This window comes from Coturnix japonica, unplaced genomic scaffold (genome assembly GCF_054131305.1).
Source record: "Coturnix japonica strain WE unplaced genomic scaffold, WE-NBRP24 Scf237, whole genome shotgun sequence".
In the NCBI taxonomy this organism is placed as follows: Eukaryota; Metazoa; Chordata; class Aves; order Galliformes; family Phasianidae; genus Coturnix; species Coturnix japonica.
The window spans coordinates 15,156-22,840 of record NW_028189140.1 but is presented as its reverse complement, the minus strand read 5'-3'; the positions used below and the strand labels follow the sequence as shown (position 1 = coordinate 22,840).

General features: G+C 50.5%; 1 long non-coding RNA gene across 1 annotated transcript; it reads left to right on the top strand.

Moving 5' to 3' along the window:
• Nucleotides 1-303: 303 nt before the first annotated feature.
• On the top strand, nt 304-7,685 carry LOC146750949 (uncharacterized). The gene is made up of 2 exons (XR_014942013.1): nt 304-597; nt 7,304-7,685. It is a non-coding gene; the product is annotated as an uncharacterized LOC146750949 (long non-coding RNA).

Genomic DNA, 7,685 nt, shown 5'->3' with positions numbered 1-7,685 from the left:
TATAGAGGTATATGGTCAGTGGGGGGGTATATATGGGGTATAGGGATTAATATGGTCAATGGGGGGGTATATATGGGGTATAGGGGTATATATGGTCAATTGGGGGGTATATATGGGATATGGGGGTATATATGATCAATTGGGGGGTATATATGGGGTATAGGGGTTAATATGATTTGGGGGGGGTATATATGGGGTATGGGGGTACATATGGGGTATGGGGGTATATATGGGGTATGGGGGTTAATATGAATTGGGGGGGGTTATATAGGGGTAATGGGGGGGAGAATGCTTGGCTAGCCCTATAAAGGGTGAGGTGGGATAGGTATAGATCCTATAGGGAATCTATAGGGCCCGGCCCCTATAGGGGCAGCGCTCCCCCATGCGTTGGACCCCCCCGGGGTCGGGCCCCAGAGTGAGGAGGGGGCGACCCTACGGCCGGCGGCTCTTTAATACCCCCCCACCCCATAAAGACCCCCCCCCAAAATGGAGCCGTCGGTAACAGCAGCCCCCACAAACCCTATAGGGGAAGGAGCAGCCCCTATGGGGTAACTATGAGCTGCCCCATAAGTGGTGGGGTGAAGGAGGAGGAGGATGGTATGTATTTATGGGGGGGGGTAAATGGGGATATTGGGGGGGGGTCTAATGGGGTCTGGGGGGGATATGGGGGGATGTGGGGGTCATAATGGGGATATGGGGGTCTTAATGGGGATATGGGGGGATATGGGGTCTATAATGGGGATATGGGGGTCATAATGGGGTCTGGGGGGGGATATAGGGGATATGGGGGTCTATAATGGGGATATGGGGGTCATAATGGGGATATGGGGGGGGGATATGGGGGTCATAATGGGGATATGGGGGTCTTAATGGGGATATAGGGGGGATATGGGGATATGGGGAGATATGGGGGGATATGGGGGATATGGGGGTCTATAATGGGGATATGGGGGGGGATATGGGGTCTATAATGGGGATATGGGGGTGATATGGGGATATGGGGGGGGATATAGGGGGGATATGGGGTCTTAATGGGGATATGGGGGGATATGGGGTCTATAATGGGGATATGGGGTCTATAATGGGGATATAGGGGGATATGGGGGTCTATAATGGGGATATGGGGGTCACAATGGGGTTATGGGGGGGATATGGGGTCTATAATGGGGATATGGGGGGATATGGGGTCTATAATGGGGATATGGGGGGGATATGGGGGATATGGGGGTCTTAATGGGGATATGGGGAGGGATATGGGGGTCTTAATGGGGATATGGGGGGGATATGGGGTTTTAATGGGGATATGGGGGGATATGGGGTCTATAATGGGGATATGGGGGTCATAATGGGGTCTGGGGGGGGATATAGGGGATATGGGGGTCTATAATGGGGATATGGGGGTCTATAATGGGGATATAGGGGTGATATGGGGATATGGGGGGGGGATATGGGGGGGATATGGGGTCTTAATGGGGATATGGGGGGGATATGGGGTCATAATGGGGATATGGGGTCTATAATGGGGATATAGGGGGATATGGGGGTCTATAATGGGGATATGGGGGGGATATGGGGGTCTTAATGGGGATTTGGGGGGATATAGGGGTCTATAATGGGGTTATGGGGGGGATATGGGGATATAGGGGTCTATAATGGGGTTATGGGGGGGCTATGGGGGCCATAACGGGGTTATGGGGGGGATATGGGGGTCACAATGGGGTTATGGGGGGCTATGGGGGCCATAATGGGGTTATGGGGGGCTATGGGGGTCACAATGGGGTTATGGGGGGCTATGGGGTCTATAATGGGGTTATGGGGGGCTATGGGGGTCTATAATGGGGATATGGGGAGGGATATGGGGGTCTTAATGGGGATATGGGGGGATATGGGTGTATATCGGGGGATATGGAGGGGATATGGGGTCTATAATGGGGTCTATAATGGGGTTATGGGGGGATATGGGGGGGGATATGGGGGTCATAATGGGGTTATGGGGGGCTATGGGGGTCTATAATGGGGTTATGGGGGGATATGGGGATATAGGGGTCTATAATGGGGCTATGGGGGGATATGGGGGTCACAATAAGGTTATGGGGGGGCTATGGGGGTCTATAATGGGGTTATGGGGGGCTATGGGGGTCACAATGGGGTTATGGGGGGCTATGGGGGTCTATAATGGGGTTATGGGGGGCTATGGGGGTCTATAATGGGGTTATGGGGGGATATGGGGGTCTATAATGGGGATATAGGGGGATATGGGGGTCTATAATGGGGTTATGGGGGTCTATAATGGGGTTATGGGGGGCTATGGGGGTCACAATGGGGTTATGGGGGTCTATAATGGGGTTATGGGGGGCTATGGGGGTCTATAATGGGGATATGGGGGGATATGGGGGTCTTAATGCGGATATGGGGGGATATGGGGGTCTATAATGGGGTTATGGGGGTCACAATGGGGTTATGGGGGGCTATGGGGGTCACAATGGGGTTATGGGGGTCTATAATGGGGTTATGGGGGGATATGGGGGTCTATAATGGGGATATAGGGGGATATGGGGGTCTATAATGGGGTTATGGGGGTCTATAATGGGGTTATGGGGGGATATGGGGTCTATAATGGGGTTATGGGGGTCTATAATGGGGGGCTATGGGGCGGACCCCTCCCACAAAGGCGTGGCGGCCGTTGGTGCCCCCCCACGTAAGAACAGGAGGGAGAAGGAGACGGGGGCGGCCCCGGGGGGGGGACAGGGCTGACACCGTGTCCCCTGGGTGCTGCCCCAACACGGAGCCATTTTGGGGTGAGAAATGGGGGATTTGGGTCAGAAATGGGGATTTGGGGTCAGAAATGGGTGATTTAGGGTCAGAAATGGGGGATTTGGGTCAGAAATGGGGATTTGGGGTCAGAAATGGGGATTTGGGGTCAGAAATGGGGGATTTGGGGTCAGAAATGGGGGATTTGGGGTCAGAAATGGGGGATTTAGGGTCAGAAATGGGGGATTTGGGTCAGAAATGGGGGATTTGGGTCAGAAATGGGGGATTTGGGTCAGAAATGGGGATTTGGGGTCAGAAATGGGGATTTGGGGTCAGAAATGGGGGATTTGGGGTCAGAAATGGGGGATTTGGGGTCAGAAATGGGGGATTTAGGGTCAGAAATGGGGGATTTGGGGTCAGAAATGGGGGATTTGGGGTCAGAAATGGGGGATTTGGGGTCAGAAATGGGGGATTTAGGGTCAGAAATGGGGGATTTAGGGTCAGAAATGGGGGGTTTTGGGGTCAGAAATGGGGTTTTTGGGGACAGAAAAGGGGATTTTGGGGTCGGAAATTGGGTTTTTGGGGTCAGAAAAGGGGATTTTGGGGTCGGAAATTGGGTTTTTGGGGTCAGAAATGGGGATTTTGGGGTCGGAAATTGGGTTTTTGGGGTCAGAAATTGGGTTTTTGGGGTCAGAAATGGGGGTTTTGGGGTCAGAAATATGGGGATTTGGGGTTAGAAATTGGGTTTTTGGGGTGAGAAATAGGGGATTTGGGGTTAGAAATGGGGGTTTAGGGTCAGAAATGGGGGATTTAGGGTCAGAAATGGGGGTTTTGGGGTCAGAAATTGGGGGGGAAAGGGGATTTGGGGTCAGAAATGGTGGATTTAGGGTCAGAAATGGGGGATTTGGGGTTAGAAATGGGGTTTTGGGGTGAGAAATAGGGGATTTGGGGTCAGAAATGGGGGTTTGAGGTTAGAAATGGGGGGTTTTGGGGGTCAGAAATGGGGGATTTGGGGTTAGAAATGGGGTTTTTGGGGTGAGAAATGGGGGATTTGGGTCAGAAATGGGGATTTGGGGTGAGAAATGGGGATTTGAGGTTAGAAATGGGGGATTTGGGGTTAGAAATGGGGGATTTGGGGTTAGAAATGGGGATTTAGGGTCAGAAATGGGGGTTTTGGGGTCAGAAATGTGGGGATTTGGGGTTAGAAATGGGGTTTTTGGGGTGAGAAATAGGGGATTTAGGGTCAGAAATGGGGGGCTTGGGTCAGAAATGGGGGTTTTAGGGTCAGAAATGGGGTTTTTGGGGTTAGAAATGGGGGTTTTGGGGTGAGAAATAGGGGATTTGGGGTTAGAAATGGGGATTTGAGGTTAGAAATGGGGGATTTAGGGTCAGAAATGGGGGATTTAGGGTCAGAAATGGGGGGATTTTGGGGTCAGAAATTGGGTTTTTGGGTCAGAAATATGGGGATTTGAGGTTAGAAATGGGGGGATTTGGGGTTAGAAATGGGGTTTTTAGGGTCGGAAATGGGGCTTTTGGGGTCAGAAATGGGGATTTGAGGTTAGAAATGGGGGATTTAGGGTCAGAAATGGGGTTTTGGGGTCAGAAAAGGGGATTTTGGGGTCAGAAATGGGGTTTTTGGGGACAGAAAAGGGTGTTTTGGGGACAGAAATGGGGTTTTTGGGGACAGAAAAGGGGTTTTTGGGGTAAGAAATGGGTACATTTTGGTCAGAAATGGGGGATTTAGGGTCAGAAATGGGGTTTTTGGGGTCAGAAATTGGGGTTTTGGGGTCGGAAAATGGGTTTTTGGGGTCAGAAATTGGGGGGAAAAGGGGATTTAGGGTCAGAAATGGGGGGTTTTGGGGGTCAGAAATGGGGATTTTGGGGTCGGAAATTGGGTTTTTGGGGTCAGAAATGGGGTTTTTGGGGACACAAAAGGGGATTTGGGGGTCGGAAATTAGGTTTTTGGGGTCAGAAATGGGGTTTTGGGGGTCAGAAATGGGGCTTTTGGGGTCAGAAATGTGGGGATTTGGGGTTAGAAATGGGGTTTTTGGGGTGAGAAATGGGGTTTTGGGGTCAGAAATTGGGGATTTAGGGTCAGAAATGGGGGATTTGGGGTCGGAAATGGGGGTTTTGGGGTGAGAAATGGGAGGTTTTGGGGTCAGAAATGTGGGGATTTGGGGTGAGAAATGGGGGTTTTGGGTCAGAAATGGGGGATTTAGGGTCAGAAATGGGGGATTTGGGGTAAGAAATGGGGATTTGAGGTTAGAAATGGGGGGATTTGGGGTGAAAAATGGGGGTTTTGGGGTCAGAAATGTGGGGGTTTGGGGTTAGAAATGGAGTTTTTGGGGTGAGAAATGGGGTTTTTGGGGTGAGAAATGGGGGAATTTGGGGTCAGAAATGGGGGATTTAGGGTCAGAAATGGGGGGATTTTGGGGCCAGAAATGGGGGATTTGGGGTTAGAAATGGGGGTTTGAGGTTAGAAATGGGGGATTTAGGGTCAGAAATATGGGGATTTGGGGTTAGAAATGGGGGATTTGGGGTTACAAATGGGGGGATTTGGGGTTAGAAATGGGGTTTTTGGGGTCAGAAATGGGGGATTTAGGGTCAGAAATGGGGGTTTAGGGTCAGAAATGGGGTTTTGGGGTCAGAAACTGGGTTTTTGGGGTGAGAAATGGGAGGTTTTGGGGTCAGAAATGGGGGAATTGGGGTCAGAAATGGGGTTTTTGGGGTCAGAAATTGGGGGGGAAAGGGGATTTGGGGTCAGAAATGGTGGATTTAGGGTCAGAAATGGGGATTTTGGGGACAGAAATGGGGTTTTTGGGGTCAGAAATGGGGATTTTGGGGTCAGAAACTGGGTTTTTGGGGTGAGAAATGGGAGGTTTTGGGGTGAGAAATGGGGTTTTTGGGGTCAGAAATTGGGGGGGAAAGGGGATTTGGGGTCAGAAATGGTGGATTTAGGGTCAGAAATGGGGGGATTTTGGGGTCAGAAATGGGGTTTTTGGGGACAGAAATGGGGATTTTGGGGTCGGAAATGGGGTTTTTGGGGACAGAAATGGGGATTTTGGGGTCGGAAATTGGGTTTTTGGGGTCAGAAATGGGGATTTTGGGGTTAGAAATGGGGGTTTTGGGGTCAGAAATGAGGATTTGAGGTTAGAAATGGGGGGATTTGGGGTGAGAAATGGAGTTTTTAGGGTCGGAAATGGGGATTTTGGGGACAGAAATGGGGTTTTTGGGGACAGAAATGGGGTTTTTGGGGACAGAAATGGGGATTTTGGGGTCAGAAATGGGGATTTTGGGGTCGGAAATTGGGTTTTTGGGGTCAGAAATGGGGTTTTTGGGGTCGGAAATGGGGTTTTTGGGGTCGGAAATGGGGATTTTGGGGTCAGAAATGGGGTTTTTGGGGACAGAAATGGGGTTTTTGGGTCAGAAATTGGGGGGAAAAGGGGATTTGGGGTCAGAAATGGTGGATTTAGGGTCAGAAATGGGGGGATTTGGGGGTCAGAAATTGGGTTTTTGGGGTCAGAAAAGGGGATTTTGGGGTCAGAAATGGGGTTTTTGGGGACAGAAAAGGGGATTTTGGGGTCGGAAATTGGGTTTTTGGGGACAGAAAAGGGGATTTTGGGGTCGAAAATTGGGTTTTTGGGGTCAGAAATGGGGTTTTTGGGGTCAGAAATGGGGGATTTGGGTCAGAAATGGGGGTTTTGGGGTCAGAAATGGGGGTTTTGGGTCAGAAATGGGGGATTTGGGGTTAGAAATGGAGTTTTTGGGGTGAGAAATAGGGGATTTAGGGTCAGAAATGGGGTTTTAAGGGTAGGAAATGGGGGTTTTGGGTCAGAAATGGGGGGATTTTGGGGTCAGAAATGGGGCTTTTGGGGTCAGAAACTGGGTTTTGGGGGTCAGAAATGGGGATTTTGGGGTCAGAAATGGGGGTTTTGGGTCAGAAATGTGGGGATTTGGGGTTAGAAATGGGGATTTTGGGGTCGGAAATTGGGTTTTTGGGGTCAGAAAAGGGGATTTTGGGGACAGAAATGGGGTTTTGGGGTCAGAAATGGGGGTTTTGGAGTCAGAAATGTGGGGATTTGGGGTTAGAAATGGGGGTTTTGGGGTGAGAAATGGGGGGGAAAAGGGGATTTGGGGTCAGAAATGGTGGATTTAGGGTCAGAAATGGGGGGATTTGGGGGTCAGAAATTGGGTTTTTGGGGTCAGAAAAGGGGATTTTGGGGTCAGAAATGGGGTTTTTGGGGACACAAAAGGGGATTTTGGGGTCGGAAATTGGGTTTTTGGGGTCAGAAATGGGGTTTTTGGGGACAGAAAAGGGGATTTTGGGGTCGGAAATCGGGTTTTTGGGGTCAGAAATTGGGTTTTTGGGGTCAGAAAAGGGGATTTTGGGGTCAGAAATGGGGTTTTTGGGGACACAAAAGGGGATTTTGGGGTCGGAAATTGGGTTTTTGGGGTCGGAAATTGGGTTTTTGGGGTCAGAAATGGGGATTTTGGGGTCAGAAATGGGGTTTTTGGGTCAGAAATGACTGAGGTGTTTGTGTGGTTTCTCCAGGTGGGGACAAGAAGATGGAGACAAAATGGCGGCAGGTGGGGGGTGAGGGGACAAAATGGCGGCACCGGAAGTGAAACAAAACGGCACCAAAAGGGGGATAAAATAGCACCAAAATGGGCCAAAATGGTGGCACCAAAAATGGGGGACAAAGTGGTACAAAAATAGGGACAAAACGGCACCGAAATGGGGATAAAATGGCACCGAAAGGGGCCAAAATGGTGACGTAAATGGGAGACAAAATGGCGGCATCAAAAGGGGACAAAATGGCGGCCGTGGAAGGGGGACAAAATGGCGGCCATGGAAGGGGGACAAAATGGCGGCCGTGGAAGGGGGACAAAATGGCGTCGGTGGGTGACAATAAAGACGTTTTAACCCCAAAAAA